Source organism: Protopterus annectens, chromosome 2.part0 (genome assembly GCF_019279795.1).
Source record: "Protopterus annectens isolate FY-2018-M chromosome 2.part0, PAN1.0, whole genome shotgun sequence".
Taxonomy (NCBI): Eukaryota; Metazoa; Chordata; order Ceratodontiformes; family Protopteridae; genus Protopterus; species Protopterus annectens.
This window is the reverse complement of record NC_056728.1, coordinates 117,806,714-117,827,660: the sequence shown is the minus strand read 5'-3', so window position 1 is coordinate 117,827,660 and position 20,947 is coordinate 117,806,714. Positions and strand designations below refer to the sequence as shown.

At 45.3% G+C, this 20,947-nt stretch overlaps 1 protein-coding gene across 1 annotated transcript in view; it reads left to right on the top strand.

Moving 5' to 3' along the window:
- Positions 1-20,947, top strand: part of LOC122792989 (armadillo repeat-containing protein 8) — a 1,754,692-nt gene that overhangs the window by 1,526,640 nt on the left and 207,105 nt on the right. The gene's annotated exons all lie outside the window — the stretch shown is intronic.

Below are 20,947 nucleotides of genomic sequence, written 5' to 3'. Positions count from 1 at the left end.
ACAAACACTATAATATTATTGTCTATGCAGTGGGTTACCATGCAGCAGTTAAGATGCAGGGACATGCCTCTTGAAAATAAAAACATATACGAGGAAGAGTTGCTGCATTCCAGTCTCTGAGTACAAAACCAAAGCATAATCAGCATTCAGCACGTCTTCTAACAACATCACGAATTACCACCAGAGTTTAGAAAGGTTTAGCACAGTGTGTGGATAAGTCCGAATTAAGTCAGGATTTTTTTTAACCGACTGTAATAATTGCTGAACCCATTGCCACCAAACAGTACACGTGTACATGTTAACCTTAAACATTACTGTAGATGCTCAAATGACCACAACTGCAGCAGCAGTAGCCTTAGTTACATGAGTCAGGAAGGTAACCTTGAACTCTGTTGATGAATGCCAGGTCAGCATGCAGCATTCAGCTGTGGTTTTTGACGGATTGGGGATGCAGGGTTAGCCTTACATCATAACAGATAAGTGACTTGATAACTAGTAGACTAACCTAGCAACTACTATCCCTTTGGGTTTCTCTGCTGTCCAAGATCAAAGACGAAAAAAAAAAAAATATAAACAATGGTTATGTCGGCAGTTTTTGAACTGGATTTGAAATTATGTAGATAACAAATGAGGTCACCGGTTCATTGAGTGTATATGTAGGGCAGAAATAAACTGCAGGTTAATACATGGTCTATTGTTCTCCGAGTAATATGGATTTACCTCACAAACCTTCACCAGTTTCCTCATCAGACTTCTTTCAAGTAGCATAAATGGTTAGTTTTGGACAGCTTTAAATTTTGGATAAGTGATGGAAACCACCAACTCGCCACAAGGTTCCGTCATAAGATTGAGGGCTTGGCTTGATTCAGATAGTTGCTTGTGTCGCTCATGTAAAAGGACATTCCTTGGACTTGGTGTTCCAGTGTGGTTTGGTTGCATTGAACCTGGTTGTGGAACCTGTATCCTAATTTGACCTCTATCTGATTACTCTAATTTGTGGCTCCACCTGGTTGGCACATCCATTGCTCAACTTACCAGATCAGACATTTAGGAAATGCTGCCTGCAATTACTTTATCCTTAATCCAGTATCATCTCCTAGAAAAAAGCATGACACAAGTGATCTTGAAATGCCCATTCAGGTCTACAATGCAACATTTCTTATGTTCAAGGTTAGCTTGACCTAATGCAAGCCTGCTTATTTCCTGTTAGAACTTATAAAACTCATATGATCATGAGCATCAGGAGTTATGCAAGCAAGGATGATGACTGACAAACAAATAGAGAAAGTCCAAGTTGCCCCAAGCTGCCCCCACCTCATAAATGATACTTCTCTTCAGACAGATGAATTCACAAGAAACCTGGCTATTTATGTGGACAACTCTGTCTCTCTTATTCAGCCATCATGTTTCTACCACAGTCAGGAAATCCCTCTGTCTGACCAAGTTCCTTGCCAAGAGAATATAGTCAAGATCCAACGGCATCACCCTACCACTGTAGTCTTTCCTTATCAGACCCATCATCAAATATAATTATCCATTTGAATTGTACAAAAGCAAGCATACTGCTCAACTGGAAAGACTCCAAAGATTTCTATCCAAGAAAGTGAAAGGCTTTAAATCCTTCAACTATCTGGTTTGATGAGCATGACATTCCTTATACTCAACAGTCTACCAGCTGCACTGACTTGACCTGTGTCTCACCTTTTTAAGGCATGAAAGACCCAATCCTATGTGCCATCTTATTTCTTCACAAAACTGTATCACCCTAATACTGGATGATTTCAGCTACCTTGCAACTTTCTAAGTCTACAAGAGCAATATTTATAATCTGTCCCCCCCCCCCCCCACACACACACACACACACTGTTTCAGGCTTTTTCCAGCGTTCGTGTAGAGATTGAGAGGTATGGAGGCATGTATGTAATGCACTGCTTGCTGATTTGGTGCATTGTAAGGGGGGATATGGGTTTTGCATTCCTGAGAGTGTCCTCTTTTGTATAAGATGCCTAGTAACTATGAACTTGTCAGTTTCTCAGTTATTCCCTATTACAATTTTACCAGCTTGCCATTTTTTTGTGTAACGTAGGAAAGTAATTCTTCAAGGGCAGCAGGCAGTGAATTGGTAGATGAAACATTGAAATGTAAAATTATTTGCCAGTAACAGACTGTTCATTATTAAAAAAAAATCTCTTTAATGTAGAATTATTTGGATGAACTTTTTATTTCTGCAGAGATTGTGTTTATTGACTTGTGGATTGTAATGACATAACTTTGAGTGGCCTTTTATAGGTTCATAGATTAGTACTAAGCTAACTGCCCTTGTGAGCCATTTTAAGCCTAGCCAATTATCCCTTGTAAGACTCAAAACCCTGCACCTTGTGTTTGTAAGGCAAACACCACAACCATGAGGCCACACTCCCATCCCCTCTTTATGGTTAAAATGTTTTGAAATGGGCAGGTTTGTCATTACTGGGTCATGCATTTTGTTTTATTGCTTACTGGAAAAATGTTCAAAACTACAAATTTAAAAAAAACACACTAACAAGGGGTGCTTTATTATACAAGGAATGTAATTTAATACAATCAGGAAGGTGAATCAAAGAACACATACATGTATGCATGGTTCTAAAAATGTGTGCAAGGAGGCCGTTTTGAAAATAGCCCAAAGGTAAACTTAAGCCTCCACTGGCCAGATGCATTTTTTATGAATGTGGATTTTCATGCCGTTTCAATGGCAGAGAAGTTTATTGCTCATGCCAAGTCTGTTTTCATTGTGAGACTGTATTGTTTAGCAAATGTCTATCTGTGTTTGTGCTATTCAAGCTTAAGCTACTGTACACATGGAGGAGGGAGGTTGCTATTCTACTTTCACTGAGCTGTAAGGTTCACTCGCCTACCCCAAAGTAAATTAAAATAAACTTAAGCAACTCTTTGAAATAAGTTATGTGAGCTTCAATTTTCTGAGGACTTGACTTTTATACTAAAATATATGTGAAGGGGCAACTGATAAAGCAGGTTTATTAAAGGAAAATTCCACTGTCCTTCACTTTCAGTTTAACTGCATCACAAGGTATCTTTTCTTCATATGCATTTAAATGAAGGAAATAGCTGGAGTGGCTTTCCTGGGGAGTGACCGACCTGTGGGTGTGGCTTATAGGGGTGTTTCATGAGCATGGTATGGGTGGGGCTTAAGGGGCACCGGAGTACTACTTCGCCTAGGGCACCAGTTGAGCTAAGGCCGGCCCTGACTATGTAGCTTCTCCACAATATGACAGTCTGAGGACTGCAGCATCCTCCCACTTTAAAGTACTACACAGTACAGTTTCAGTTTTCACCAGCATACCATAACAGTAGAAAGCACAACAATCTGAATAAAAATGCTACTAGCAGTTCTAGCAAACTTGGCATAATCAGAACTAAACTTTTTCCCACACTCTCCACCCCTTGTAAAAAGCACATGAGATACAATTCTCTCTTGAATGAGCACCACTAAAAACCCTGAAATAACTAAGTAGAGGAGGAAAGGTCTGCAATCAGGGACAACGATATAAAGATCGTTGGTGTTATGTAACTCACACACACACACACACACACACACACACACACGCACGGAGACAGACACCTTGTTTGAATTGCAGTTAAATTTTGTACGTTGGATAGCACAAATACTGATCGCTGGTAAACAAATCAAAAAGCAGTCCAGAAGGACAGACTTAGCATTAAAAATTCTCTGACCCGAAATGGACATTGGTTTGAGACAGCATTGAAACCCACATCAAAATAAAATACATTTGGTTAATTGGAGGCAAACTGTACCTTTTGGTCTGAATAGGCCCATGCACACATATTTTGGAGTATGCAAACATACACTTGTTCTTTGATTCACCTTCCTGATTTTATAAAATATTGTTTGTATGGGACAGCACACTGCATGTGGCTTAAATTTATTACCTTCAACAATTTAGCAATAATCAATTGTCTGTATTTTATGTTATGTTTAAATTTGTTCACCGGGAGAGTCTGTGGGAGGAAACCAGAGCACCTGGAGAAAACCTACAGAAATGCAGGATGACAAGCAGGCTCCAGAGATAAGGCACCCCAGCAGAGATACGAACCAGAGGACCTCTTACTGAGGCGACCATGCTACCGCTGCACCATCCATGACAATGCATGAAGAAGTAATGAGAAAACTTCCCAATGTCATATATTTCCTTTCTAAAAATACTCAGACTTTTCAATGCTAACCACCATACTAATTAAATATACACAACGTCTGGAGCAGTACAAATCTAAAAAAATCACTACAAGAGATATATAATGAATGCCTAAGTTTGCAGACACAAGCAACTTTATATTTCAATGTTTCATCCACAAATGAAGTGCCTGTTGCCCTTGAATACATTGTCTGTGTTACACTAACAAATTATAAGCTAGAAGTATAGCAGTAAGGAATGCATGGCAAACTGAACTGGTTCATAGCTACTAGGTATCTTGCTGAAAGGGAGGGCATTAAAGTCCTCCCATTTTATAGAACCCACAAACTCCTGCACCAAAAGCAAGCTATCGGCTCCTTGTAAAATCCACTTGACATGCAACTCGGTCTGGAATTTGCAGCACTAAATGTAGAGAAGCCAACATTTAGTGGAGGGTAGAAAAAGGACCGAAACCATGGACAAAGTATAAAGATTGTTTGTCTGCTGTTACTAACGTGCTAGAATATAGTGTGTGTTACCATGCAGTTTCGGAAAGATAACCAGCTTAAATTGCTTGCATTCTCCCCTACGCATACTCACCCATTGCATGCATCTGTGCACTCACACACACACTCTCACCCCTTGCTTTCAAACCACCCCCCACCCCCACCCCACACACACAGACACACACATTGGGTTGCATTTAATATTGCTGAGTTCCATAGTCACAATTCTGATAGCCATCTGGTAAGCAAATTAAACAGTACCACAATGAAAACAATTACAACAAATTCCCTGCACATTGAATAAAACTCATCTGGCTGTTGATGTATAAACAGTACTGTAAGGCTGAATTCAAACTGGCGTGTGGCACCCATACTTGCAACCATGGAAACATACATGTGTACATCTTCCAACATGTATGAAAAGAGATGTGTGGTATCGTACTGCACACTTAGTGTGTATTTTAAATGCATTACGTTGAACCTTTTTCTTCTAAGCAATAACACAATGTATGCACCACTAATCAGTAAAGTAACCAATTCCAAACATTGCCATTATAAAAGTGTACTCAAACTTGTTGAAACAATGCACCAATAAGTCAATATGCACAATGTCTACAAAAGTAAAATTGATGTAAATAATTTCAACAAATGAAATCTGTAACTAAAAGAGGTAGCAGTGAGCAAATAAAATTATATTTCAGGGTTTCATCTACAGATATAATACATTGCCTATATTCCACAAAGAAATTATACGCTAGTATAATATGGCAATAGGGAATGGAGGCCAAACATAAGAGGTTTGTAATTACTACGTAACTTCACCAAAATATGATGTGCTGAGGACTGCAGCATCCTCCCACTTTAAAGTACTACACAGTACAGTTTCAGCTATTTACCACCATACCATTGGAATAGAACCCACGACCTTCTTCATCAAAAGCAAGGATATCTGGTGTTGTGCTACTAGCAGTGCAAACTTACTTGACATAAGCAGAAATAAACATCTTCTGCACTCTCCACTTCTTGTATAAATCGACATGATGCAACTATCTCGTGAATTTGCACCACTAAAATCTTGAAAAAGTTGAAAATTAATGCAGGGGCAAGAAATGTCTGACACACAAGACAGACAGACACACAGAGACGCACACAGCCCCTGCATGCACACACACACACTCAGCCCCTGCTTGCAGACACACACACTCAGCCCCTGCCTACAGACACACAGAGCCCCTGCTTATATACACACACACACTAAGCCCCTGCTTGCATATACACACACTCAGCCCCTGCTTGGGTGCATACACACACACACACACACACACACACACACACACACACACACACACACACACACACACACACACACACACACACACACACACACACACACACAGCCCCTGCTTGCATCCACACACACACAGCCCCTGCTTGCATCCACACACACAGAGACTGGTTATTGGTAAATATCAGGTGTATATATATATATATATATATATATATATATGTACACGTACACACACACACACACACACACACACACACACGCACGCAGCCCCTGCCTGCAGACACACAAAGCTCCTGCTTGCATATACACACACACACTCAATGTACATCACCACACACCCCTTAGTTGAATTGCATTTAAAATTTTTGTTGGATAGTACAAATACTGATAGCTGGTAAACAAAGCAAAAAGCAGTCCCAGAAGGACAAAATTAGCATTAAAACTTCTCTGAACTGAAACTGACATTGGTTGAGACAGCACTGAAACCCACATCAAATTAAAATGCATCTGGTTAGTTGGGTGTAAACTGTACCTATTGGGCTGAATAGGCCCTTGCACACATATTTTGGTCTATGTAAACATACACGTGCTCCTTGACTCACCTTTCTGATTGTATAAAATATTGTTTGTATGGGACAGCACACTTTGAGCTTGGTTCCAATGTATAACTTTCAACAATTTAGCAACAAGCCATTTTCTGTATTTTATTTTGTGTGTAAATTTGTTCACTGGGAGAGTTCATTTTGGAACATAGCCAATTTTCAGCAGAGGACAGGGAATAAGAGCCCGTGGAGAAAACCTACACAAGTGCAGTAAGACAAGCAAGCTTGAGAGAGAAGGCACCTCAGCCGAGATACAAACCAGAGAACCTCTTACTGTGAGGTGACACTACCACTGCGCCATCCATGACAATGTATGAGCAAGTAATGATAAAAGTTCCCAATGCCAAACATTTTATTTCTAAAAATCGACTCAGACTTTTCAATGCTAAGCACCATGATAAATAAATATGCACAGCGTCTGTAGCAGTAAAGATCATTTAAAACGCTAACCACAACAGATCTAAAAGGAATGCAGAAGTTTGTGCTAACAAACAACTTTAAATTTCAATGTTTGTTCCACAAATGAAGTGCCTGTTGACCTTGAATACATTGTCTACGTGACACTAACAAATTATAAGCTAATAGTATAGCAATAAGGAATGCATGGCAAACTTAACCGGTTCATAGTTACTAGATATCTTGCCCGAAAGGAGGACATTAAAGTCCTCACACTTTCTAGAACTCAAACTTCTGCACCAAAAGCAAGCTATCGGCTCCTTAAAATCCACTTGACATGCAACTCTATGTCTGTAATTTGCAGCAGTAGAAATGTAGAGAAGCCAGAATTTCATTGCGGCTGAAAATGGAACCGAAACCGTGGGCAAAGTATACAGATTGCTTTTCTGATGTTACTAACGTGCTAGAATACAGTGTGTTACCATGCACTTCGGAAAGATAACCAATTTAAATTGCTTGCATTCGCCCCTACACACACACACCCATTGCCTGCATCTGTGCACTCCCACATGCACTGACCCCTTGCTTGCATACCCCCATCCCCACACACAAACACACACACACACTGAGTTGCATGTAATATAGCTGAATTCCAAATCCAAAATTCTGATAGCCATCTGGTAAACAAAGCAAAACAGTCCCACAATGATAACAGACTTACTGTAACTTCTCTGCACATTGAATCAAACATCATTGAAACCCATATTCATAGAAAACGCATCTGGCTATTGATGGATAAACTCTACTGTAAGGCTGAATTAAAACTGGCGCCTGGCACACACTTGCAATAATGGAAACATACGTGTTCATCTTCCAAAATGTATGAAATGATATTGGTGGTATCGTACTGCACACTTAGTGAGTCTTAAATTCATTACGTTGAACATTTTTCTTGTAAGCAACGACACAATGAATGCACCACTAATCAGTAAACTGCCCAATTCCGAACATTGCCATTGTATTAGTGTACTCAAACTTGTTTCAACAATGCACCAATAAGTCAATATGCACAATCTCTAACAATAAAGTTAAAATGATGTAAATAATTTCAACAAATGAAATCTGTAACTAATAAATAGGTAGCAAGTGAGCAAATAACTTTATATTTCAGCGTTTCATCTACAGCTATAATGCCTGCTGCCCCTGAAGACATTGACTATGTTCCACAAAGAAATTATAAGTTAGGAACATTGCAATAGAGAATGGATAGCAAACATTAGAGGTCTGTAATTACTACACAACTTCACCAAAATATGACATGCTGAGGACTGCAGCATCCTCCCACTTTAAGTACTACACAGTACAGTTTCAGCTATTCACCACCATACCATTGGAATAGAACCCACAACCTTCTTCAGCAAAAGCAAGGATATCTGGTGTTGTGCTACTAGCAGTGCAAAATTACTTGACATCAGCAGAAATAAACATCTTGTGCATTCTCCACTTCTTGTATAATCGACTTGATGCAACTATCTCTTGAATTTGCACCACTAAAAATCTTGAAAAAGTTAAAAATTAATGCAGGGGCAAGAAATGTCTGAAATAAAAGATTGCGTAATGTTACAAACTTGCATCCACACACACAGCCCCTGCTTGCATACAGACACACACACACACTCAGCCCCTGCGTGCATAGACACACACACACACACACACACACACACACACACACACACACTCAGCCCCTGCGTGCATAGACATAGGCACACACACACGCATTCAGCCCCTGCGTGCATAGACACACACACACACACACTCAGCCCCTGCGTGCATAGACACACACACACACACACACACACACACACACTCAGCCCCTGCGTGCATAAACACACACACACTCAGCCCCTGCGTGCATACACACACACTCAGCCCCTGCGTACACACACACACACACACACACACACTCAGCCCCTGCACACACACACACACACACACACACACACACACAGCCCTGCACACACACACACACACACACACACACACAGCCCCTGCGTGCACACACACACACACTCAGCCCCTGCGTGCACACACACACACTCAGCCCCTGCGTGCACACACACACACACACACACACACACACACACACACTCAGCCCCTGCGTGCATAGACACACACACACACTCAGCCCCTGCGTGCATAGACACACACACACACTCAGCCCCTGCGTGCATACACACACACACACACACACACACACACACCCGCTGCGTGCATAGAGACACACACACACACTCAGCCCCTGCGTGCATACACACACACACACACAGCCCCTGTGTGCATACACACACACACAGCCCCTGCGTGCATACACACACACACAGCCCCTGCGTGCATACACACACACAGCCCCTGCGTGCATACACACACACACAGCCCCTGCGTGCATACACACACACTCAGCCCCTGCGTGCATAGACACACACACACACTCAGCCCCTGCGTGCATAGACACACACACACTCAGCCCCTGCGTGCATAGACATACACACACACACAGCCCCTGCGTGCATAGACACAAACACACACACAGCCCCTGCATGCATACACACACACAGCCCCTGCGTGCATAGACACACACACACACAGCCCCTGCATGCATACACACACACAGCCCCTGCGTGCATAGACACACACACACACTCAGCCCCTGCATGCATAAACACACAGACACACTCAGCCCCTGCGTGCATACACAAACACACACACACACACACACACACACACACTCAGCCCCTGCGTGCATAGACACACTCAGCCCCTGCGTGCATAGACACACACACGCACACACAGACACACTCAACCCCTGCGTGCATAGACACACACACCCACACACACTCAGCCCCTGCGTGCATAGACACACACACCCACACACACTCAGCCCCTGCGTGCATAGACACACACACACACACACACTCAGCCCCTGCGTGCATAGACACACACACACACACACACTCAGCCCCTGCGTGCATAGACACACACACACTCAGCCCCTGCGTGCATAGACACACACACACACACACACACACACAGACCCTGCGTGCATAGACACACACACACTCAGCCCCTGCGTGCATAGACACACACACACACACACTCAGCCCCTGTGTGCATAGACACACACACACACACACACACACTCAGCCCCTGCTTGCATAGACACACACACACACACACTCAGCCCCTGCGTGCATAGACACACACACACACTCAGTCCCTCCGTGCATAGACACACACACACTCAGCCCCTCCGTGCATAGACACACACACACACGCACACACTCAGGCCCTCCATGAATAGACACACACACACACACACACACACACACAGCCCCTGTGTGCATAGACACACACACACACACACACTCAGCCCCTGCGTGCATAGACACACACACACACACACACTCAGCCCCTCTGTGCATAGACACACACACACACTCAGCCCCTGCGTGCATACAAACACACACTCAGCCCCTGTGTGCATAGACACACACACACACTCAGCCCCTGCATAGACAAACACACACACACACACACACACACACACACACACTCAGCCCCTGCATGCATAAACACACACACACTCAGCCCCTGTGTGCATACACACACACACACACACACACACACACACACACACACACACACACACACACACACACACAGCCCCTGCATACATAGAGACACACACACTCAGCCCCTGCGTGCATAGACACACACACACTCAGCCCCTGCGTGCATAGACACACACACACTCAGCCCCTGCGTGCATAGACACACACACACTCAGCCCCTGCATGCATAGACACACACACACACTCAGCCCCTGCGTGCATAGACACACACACACACTCAGCCCTTGCATAGACACACACACACACTCAGCCCCTGCATGCATAGACACACACACACACTCAGCCCCTGCGTGCATAGACACACACACACACTCAGCCCCTGCGTGCATAGACACACACACACTCAGCCCCTGCGTGCATAGACACACACACACACTCAGCCCCTGCGTGCATAGACACACACACACACTCAGCCCCTGCGTGCATAGACACACACACACACTCAGCCCCTGCGTGCATAGATACACACACACACACAGCCCCTGCGTGCATACAAACACACACACAGCCCCTGCATATGCATACACACACATACAGCCCCTGCGTGCATATACACACACACACACACACACACACACACACACACACACACACACAGCCCCTGCTTGCACACACACACACACACACACACACACACACACACACACAGCCCCTGCTTGCACACACACACAGCCCCTGCTTGCACACACACACACACACAGCCCCTGCTTGCACACACACACACACACACACACACACACACACACAGACACAGCCCCTGCTTGCACACACACACACACACACACACACACACACACACACACACACACACACAGCCCCTGCTTGCACACACACACACAGCCCCTGCGTGCACACACACACAGCCTCTGCATGCATACGCACACACACACACACACACACACACAGCCCCTGCTTGCACACACACACAGACACAGCCCTTGCTTGCACACACACACAGCCCCTGCTTGCACACACACACACAGACACAGCCCCTGCTTGCACACAGACACAGCCCCTGCTTGCACACAGACACAGCCCCTGCTTGCACATACACACAGACACAGCCCCTGCTTGCACACACACACACAGACACAGCCCCTGCTTGCACACACACACACAGACACAGCCCCTGCTTGCACATACAGACAAAGCCCCTGCTTGCACACACAGACACAGCCCCTGCTTGCACACACAGACACAGCCCCTGCTTGCACACACAGGCACAGCCCCTGCTTGCACATACAGGCACAGCCCCTGCTTGCGCACACAGGCACAGCCCCTGCTTGCACACACAGGCACAGCCCCTGGGTCTAAAGGGTCTAAAGTGAACACTGATGCTAGCGACTGCAAGAAATCCTGTTTAAACACACAGATATGCTGTACGGATGCTTTAAACAGGATTTCTTGCAGTCGCTATCATGAGGTTTCACTTTAGTTATATTCTTTCCAGTGTTACATAAATTAGGGGCCATCTCAGAAGTGACCCATACCTTTGCATCTGGACTCCCTCAAGCCCTGGTCTGCATGTGTTTGTGTTGGGGGGGGGGGGATGAAGACAGGCTTAGCTGGGCTATTGAAGAAGGATGTCTGTTTCTTGAGGCAAAATAGGTGTGTGGGTGTGAGCCAAGGGCATAAGAAACCCGTATGACTGCCTGGATGATAATGTATACTTCATCCTAAACAGCTGATAGTAAGTTGAGCAAATTAGAACAGACTTGCATTTCTCAGAAATCGTCTCCTATGTATTATCCGCACGTATTCCAAGGCAAGCTGAGAGATACAATCTCTTCAGTGTGCCTTTGGTATACACTGCGTCTTTCTCCCTGTATGCCATGCTTGGTATGTGTACCAGGGGAGGCACACAGGGGACATCCTCATTTGTTACCCACATCACCTCAGCTGTCTCTTCTAGATGCACTGGAGCAGCAGCTGTATTCCAGGATTTTCTAGGCTGATGACCTCCTTACTCTGTAATTGAGAGTGTGCTCAGCTACCCTGTGAAGGGAGCTCATCTCTACTGATTGCATTTTTGCAGTCTAATCTATTCTGTCAGTACCCAAAGCTTATGATCAGAGGAGAGGAAAATGGCATATGGTAAACTAAGAGATGTGATAGTGTTCAATCTCGCCGTTTGTTCTTACACATGGGTTCGGAGCCGATCCTCGGCTCCGTGCCGGCCTCTTGCAAGCTCTGCATCGAGAAGAAGCTCGAGACAATCTAATACCCACAATCCCCCTCTGCCTTTACCTCAGATCTAGTTTGCCGCTGCTGCATTCGCATCGTTGGGAGCTAGCTCGAGGGTTTTCTAAGCTAAGATATAACTTTTTGTTGTATTTTATTGAGAATTCTATTTAACTTGATATTGTCAGTATTACCTAGTGTGATTGTGTTGTGGTTCCGTAATTCTTTGGTACCGTTAACCTTTTTATCGGTATTTTTGTATCGGGGCCTACACCCTTTCCATATACTATTATATTGAGACAAATTTATACCGGATTTGACATTTACCTGATTGTGACTATTTTTCCCGGATTTGACTGTGTATTTGTTTCTGGAATTGTTTATTACCTACAATGTCTGAGAAAGCAAAGTCTGGTTTCAAGCGTTGTCAGTGTGGCCAAAAAATGTCGGTCACTGACAACCATAGTTCCTGTGTCTACTGCCTTGGCCCTCTCCACTTACAAGAGGATTGTTCCATCTGTCACTCTTTCAGTGGGAGGGTCATGACAGATAGGCGCAGGAAACTAATGGACAGGGGTCTTTTGAAACCAGCTTTCCAAGAGGCTTTGGATGCTTCTGACCAGGCATCAAGTCCTCTAAGGAATCGAAGACATCGGAGCCCAAGTCATCGGCTCCAAGCTCTTCTTCAAAGGTTAGATCACCGGTTCCACAGACTTCGGGGCCGAGTGTTCAACTGGTGTCGGTTCCTGAGCCTCGAGTCTTGGAACCGGTGATGGAGCTCCCTCCTTCGGCCATATTGAGGTCGGCTCCGTCTTCGGTTCCTTCGACCCGTTCTTCCTCCAAACTTTCGGATGTCGATGTGGATCGTGTGGTGCAGAAGCTGCTGGAGCATTCGGCCCTCTCTAAACTTATTTCGGTTTCCACCCAACTGGTGTCGAAACTTGAAGGCCTTCCTGTATCTCCATCCATTCCTCCTCCGAGACCTCCTCCGAGACCGATTCAGTCTTTGGAGCCGGAAGAGGCTGATCTGCTGATTGTGGAGCCCTCGGGTCCAGAGCCGTCCTTTTCTCGGTCTGTTCCCTCACCTCGACTCCGGACCCGTACCGGAGTCTCGAGCCGACGGTCTGTTCTTGGTTCGGGGCCGAGTCGAACCGACGTGTCGGTTCCGACTCTCCCTCGGGCCTCGCACGGATCGATTCGGCTCCGTCCTCGGGTCGATGCCTTCGTGCCCGTGTCGGGATTCTTCCCATTTCTTCGAACCGGGAGACTCTTCGATGCGGGACCCGGGAGCGTTCGACCTGATGAGGAAGGTGTTGTCTACCCAGACAACCACATCAGTGGAAGCAGTTTCTCCTCCCCATAAAGGGCCTTTGTCTTCATCTGCACCCACGGCCACATCCAAGCGTCGGGCACCAGTGTCTCAGCCACCCCTGGAGGGTGCCCCTCTTCCTCGAGGCTTCTTCGGATGCTCCCCACGAGGAAGTCCCTAGGAAGAGACTGTGTAAGAGGAGACACTTGGATTCTCCACAGGAATCCATAACATCTGATACTGACTTAGATGAGTCAGAGGGGTCCCCTAAGTCACCTTCAGAAGATGTCTCTTTTTCAGACATTTTGGAGATCCTGAAACAGAGAGGTGACTGGCAGTCCCTTCCCCCTTCTGAGGATGAGTCAGTTCTGCTGAAGGCATTTGCTGCTCGCCCTTCCTCCTCCTGGGTCACTCCGCCCTTCGACGAACTAATGGAACTTATTGCTCGAAGGGAGTGGGAGGCTTCTGACACAGTGGAACCTGTTCCTAGGAAACCGAACAAGTACATCACAGCACCTCAGGATAAGTCCTACCTTACTAAAGGAGTTCCAGTAGACGCTATGGTGGTGGCTGCAGCCACGGAAAGAGAGATGTGGGAGTCTTCTGCGTCTGACCATCCGCCTAATAAAGATTCTAGGACGATGGATAGATATGGGAACCGCATTTTTAGTTCAGCGGCTTTTTCCATGCGGTCCCTGAACTATTTGACCCATTTTACACGTCTGCAGAGGGATCTAGTCAAAGAGTTGGGAGATACCCTCCAGGGTACTACAGATGCAGCTGTCTCAGAGAAAGTGACAGCGCAACTTAATACCCTAACATCGATTGTTAACTCGTCCATGAGGCTGATTTCCACGCAGCGAAGGTTCGAGTAGGGCAGCAGCTTCAGCGATTGCTCTTCGTAGACAATCCTGGATGCGCCTATGCTCCTTTGCGGAAGCCTTCAAGTCTTCCTTTACAAACGCCCCATTTGACGGTGCCACTCTTTTTGGCCCCAAGGTAAAGGAGACCCTTACCCGGTGTGAACAAGAGGGAAAGACTCTGTCTGCTGTCGGAGTCCGTTTTTCCACCCCAACCAGACCGTTCCCCAAAGGGCAACGCGGTGGGAAAATGTGGTTTCGGAAACAAAATCAAGGGTCTTTCCCGGGCACACAGGGTGATGCCCCCTCTAGAGGCAGAGGAGGGGGCAGAGGTGGAAGACGCCGCCCTGGCGGCAGAGGGGGTCCGCAACATCAAGGTGACAGGGAAACACTCCCTGGTAAACCTTTCCAGCACTCCTGAGAGGAGGCCCGACTGTCCTGCTCTGGAGGCAGTCGGGGGTCGCTTAGCTTTATACCCTCAGGCCTGGCAAGATATAACTACAGACAATTGGGTAAAAGCGTAGTTACCAGAGGTTACACCATACCCTTCCTATCCTATCCCATTCCAAAGAAAAGACTCCCAGATGTACCGCCCCATCTGCGAGAGCCAGCAGCTTTAGAAATTTCAAAGTTGTTAGAAAAAAGAGTCATCCAGCCAGTCCCAGCGGACCAGCAAGGATTCGGGACTTCCTCAAGGTTCTTTTAGTTCCAAAGAAAACAGGGGACTGGAGGCCCATTCTAGACCTGAGTTACCTCAATACTTTCACAAGAAAGAAAAGTTCGAATGGTCACGCTTCAATCGATCCTTCCATTTCTACAGAAGGACGAGTGGATGTGCTCAATAGATCTAGAGGATGCATACTACCACATCAAAATGGCCAGGGCATCCAGAGATCATTTGCGCTTCCGGCTGGGAGCCAGTCATTTTCAATTTCGAGCCCTGCCCTTTGGTCTGACCTCAGCCCCCAGGGTCTTCACCAAATGCATGGCAGTGGTAGCGTCTCACTTGAGACGTCAGGGATTCCAGGTGTTTCCGTATCTGGACGACTGGCTCCTTTCAGCCACCACCCGGCGTCAACTACTGCAGGCCAGAGACTATGTTCTTCAACTGTGTGTTCACCTAGGGATTTCCGTAAATTTCGGGAAATCCTTACTTCAGCCATCACAAAATATCTTGTTCATAGGAGCAGAGTTAAACACACGCCAATTGATTCTGAGGCTTCCTCCAGAAAGGATATCATCACTGCAGACTCACATTCGTCTTCTACTCTTGTCAAGGAAATCTCCTGCACACCTAGTACTGAAGGTGTTGGGCCTCATGTCAGCCTCCCTTATTGCAATTCCCCTGGGAAGGTTGCACATGAGAGTCCTACAATGGCTGCTATTTGCTCAATGGTCATTCCAGCAACTACCTCTAAGACACGAGATTCTCATAACAAAGACTTGCAAGACAGATCTAAACTGGTGGCTCCAAACGTGCAACCTTTCCCAGGGGAGGCCGTTTGTATTACCCACGGCCACAGTTACGGTGACCACGGACGCTTCCCTGATAGGGTGGGGGGGCATCTTTCAGGGACAGACAGTCCAAGGCGAATGGACCAATTTGGAATACAATCTGCACATCAATGTTCTAGAGTTGAGGGCAGTGTTTCTAGCGTTGCAACACTTTGCTCCCCTTCTTCCTCTAGGGACTATTGCAGTTCAGACGGACAATATGTCGGTAGTCTGGTATATAAACAAACAAGGGGGAACCAAGTCCTATCAACTATGCAGAGAGGCCATGAGAATTTGGCAGTGGGCAGAGTCCACGGGTCGCTTTCTAATAGCAACGCACATCCCGGGGTCATCCAACGTCATAGCCGACAGGCTGAGCAGAGCAATTCTGCTACCGCACGAGTGGTCTCTGAAACAGTCAGTGGCGAAAAGGATTTTTCGCACATGGGGCCAGCCTTCCTGCGACCTGTTTGCGTCTCCAATGAACGCCAAATGCAGGAGCTTCTTTGCCCTATTACCCCCTCCAGGGGAAGTCCCCAGGGACACACTGGTTTACGATTGGCCCCCGGGACTCCTGTACGCATTTCCTCCATTTCCTCTGATACCGAGATTTCTCCAGAAAGCCAGGAACCTTCACAGGACGATAATTCTCATTGCTCCATTCTGGCCTCGTCAAATTTGGTTTCCCTCCCTGAAAATTCACTGCATTCGGGGACCCTGGATTCTGGACCCAGAGCCGGATCTGTTGACTCACTCGTCAGGGGTTCCCCATCCCGCGCTTCTGTCACTCCATCTAGCAGCTTGGCTGCTCCAATTCTAACTTAGCCAGGTCTGATCTCTTGTCACCAGCAGTCCAGAATATATTAGTGGCTTCATAAGGCTTCCACTACTAAAACATATACTAGCAATGGAAGCGGTTTGTATTCTGGGCGAATACACACCACGTTGATCCCTTTACAGCTCCTTTGAATAAGATTTTAGAGTTCTTAACAGACTTATTTCATCAGGGTGCTTCTCCTGCTACTCTAAGAGTTCAATTGGCTGCCATTTCAATTTCCATGTGGGAGAATGTGGAGCTCCTATCATGGCTCACAGACTTTGTAAAGCCTTTTAAAAGGAGTTTATCAAATTAGACCTCGGTGAGATCTCCTACGACACATTGGAGTCTAAACTTGTTGCTATCTAAATTAATGTTGCCCCCCTTTGAACCTGCCTCTTCTTGCCCATTAAAATTTTTGTCCTGGAAAACTCTCTTTCTGGTAGCCATTACTTCTGCTAGGCGAGTGTCTGAACTTCAGGCTCTCTCCATCAAGCACCCTTATCTGATCTTTCACTCTGACAGATTTTCTCTTGAACCAATTCATCCTTCCTCCCTAAAGTGTGTTCTATTAACAACATTAATCAGTCCATTGAATTACCCACTTTCTTCAAAACCACTCCAACAAAATGGAGTATATGTTACACAAATTGGATGTTCACAGACAGCTAAGGTTTTATTTGGATAGAACAAAAGATCACAGGAAAACAGATCAACTCTTTGTGGCTTTTGCTGATAGCAGGAAAGGACTTGCAGTTACCAAAAGAACTCTTTCAAAGTGGTTAACGGATTGTATAATCTATGTATACGATTCTGCAAATCAACCCCTTCTAAACAAACCCAAGGGACATTCCACAAGATCAATATCTACGTCTTTGGCTTATGCAGCTCGCCTACCTCTGGATGCTATTTGTGCGGCTGCTACCTGGTCTAAGCCACATACATTTATTTCTCATTATAAAGTAGATAAGGTTTCTAGGGACAGGGCAACCTTTGGTTCCACTGTGCTCAAGAACGCCCTCCCGTGAGTTCCTCAGGATTTAGGAGCTAGGACGCTACCCATGTGTAAGAACAAACGGCGAGATTGAACACTATCACATATAGAAGTTATGTACTTACCATAACGCTCCATGTGGAGTGTTCATCTCGCCTTTGTTCTTACAGTCCCACCCTCCCACCCTTAGGAAGAACGTTCTTTGATGCCTGGCCAGAAGCATTTTTGCTACTGTCATTATTCTCTGTACATAGTTGGTATACACATATACTTATATGTGTCTGTTTATGTATGTATAGATGTATGGCATGAATGTGCTGTTATGTAGATTGGTTTGCTTGCAAACTAGATCTGAGGTAAAGGCAGAGGGGGATTGTGGGTATTAGATTGTCTCGAGCTTCTTCTCGATGCAGAGCTTGCAAGAGGCCGGCACGGAGCCGAGGATCGGCTCCGAACCCATGTGTAAGAACAAAGGCGAGATGAACACTCCACATGGAACGTTATGGTAAGTACATAACTTCTATTTTCTTCCTCTGATTCAGTTCTGTCTTGACCACCACAGTCTGGCACAATGTCTGCAGTACTGCCACTACTGCTGCACTCGTCCACTAATCAGTCATCTTGTTCACAGTACCGTCACTTGTGCACAAGGCACCAAGTTACTTTGTTACTTTGTTTTCCACATGGGATGCTGCTGTCCATTCACATTTTTTTTTGTAAGAGATTACAACTGCCTCTGATGTGGAGGTGATGATTTTCATCTCATCCACTTCATACTCAGCAGCAAATGTCTCCAGTGCATACTGAAGGACTCTTTCCCTCAATGCTGTTTTGAAACAATAAACATGCAACCCTTATGTCTCCAGGCTAGATACTCTCTTAACCTTGGCTGTTCCTAGGTATCCAGTCCATGAAAATCACAAACAGCTGGGGAGACAAGACATTCACTTGGTGGAGTCTTAACACACACCATGAATGTATTTGCCTTAACACTAAGAATATGGACACAGCTGTTACTCCTGAAATGCAGAAGCTGAATGGCATTTGTAGCACTTTCTACAGTACCTTCCATGGTACATAGTTGCACTTTGTACAAGTCCACAAAACAGTATTTGGCAAACTCTCATGTCTCCTTCAGGATCTGTGCTGAGACATAGCTAATACATTATTTCATAGCTAGAATGAGGTATGCCTTCTGAAACAGAGATGTACTTTTGGATGCAGTCTTTTCTCCAGCAGGCTGAGGAGTGTAATACATCTATAACTTGAACGAGTTATTCTTTGTCCCCCCTTTTTGAAAGTTGAGAGCCCACCCCAGTTTGCCAGACCCGGTGTACTTCACTAGCTTTCCACATAATATTGAAAACTCTTGTTAACCTGTTACAGTGGCCATCATCTTCAGCATTTTCTGACAGATCTCATCCAAAGCCCAGTTCTTGCCAGTGTGGAGCTGTCTCATCCAGTGCCCAGTTCTTGCCTGTGTGGAGCTTTTTAATTGCTTCAGTGACCTCATCTACTGAAGCTGATCTGTTTCTACCATCTGTTTCAAGCAGTGACTTCTCAGAGCCAAACATGTCTACATGATTAAGTAGTCCCTCTGAGTGCTTCCTCCATCATTTGGCAGTGCCCCTAGTCAGTGTTGTTTGCCTAGTCCTACTGAGAACAACCTCTGCAATGTTCAGCCTCCCCTCCTGAGATGCTGTATGGCTTGCCAGAGCATGTATGGAGCTGTCCAAAAGTGACTCTTTATGACCTTGTTAAACTCTTTCCACATCCAGGTATTTACTTTGGTGACTAAAAAGCTTCTTTGTTTGTGCATCTTATTGTAAAGTCAGAGTTCTGAAAGTGGAAGGCTCATTTTGTTTTTTGCACAGAACTGTTGTCAACAGTAGCACATCTTGAAGTTTTCTTAGCAGTCTTTATAACAAGCTGTGCAGCACAGATCATTCTTGGCTTGTTGAAGTCGCTTCTTTTCCATTTTCTTGAAAGAATCTTGGATATTCGCAATAAGTGGGGAGTGGTAATACAAACTCAGTGTGTTTCTTAAGAGGGAGTGCAGCCTAAGTCAGAAAATAACATGCCGCAAACTGTATAGGTCATACTACATAGATTTCCTTTGGCACTGTTGCCCAGTCAGTGACTCATACTATTTATTCACCATAGAGATACAGTCTGCTGGGCTGCATATACATCAGGCATATTGCCCACACAGTATTAACTTCTGCAGTACTGCAGTAAAGTAAGCATTTACCATAGCATGCTGGGAATCGGAGCAGAGTACTGTTGTATTTGAAAGAGGAAAAATGGTGCATTTTACTGTTACAGAATGACACCATGAAATATTCGGGGCAGCCAGGACATGTGCAGATATGCTGTAGTTGTATTCTTTAAGCTGGAATGTCCTGCACTTTTGTAATATCCTCTTTTTGAAACTCACCATTGCAGTATTTCCCATAGTTAGAGGAAGGAAAGTGTATGTCACGAGAGAACTGTAAAACTTAGTCTGAGGCGTATTGGCAAGAGAAAGATGATATCACACTGCACTGTCGTGAGAGTGGCTGAAGTATGTGTGTGTGTAGTATTGTTGGGGGTATTATTACAGGTCACTGTACTTTGGC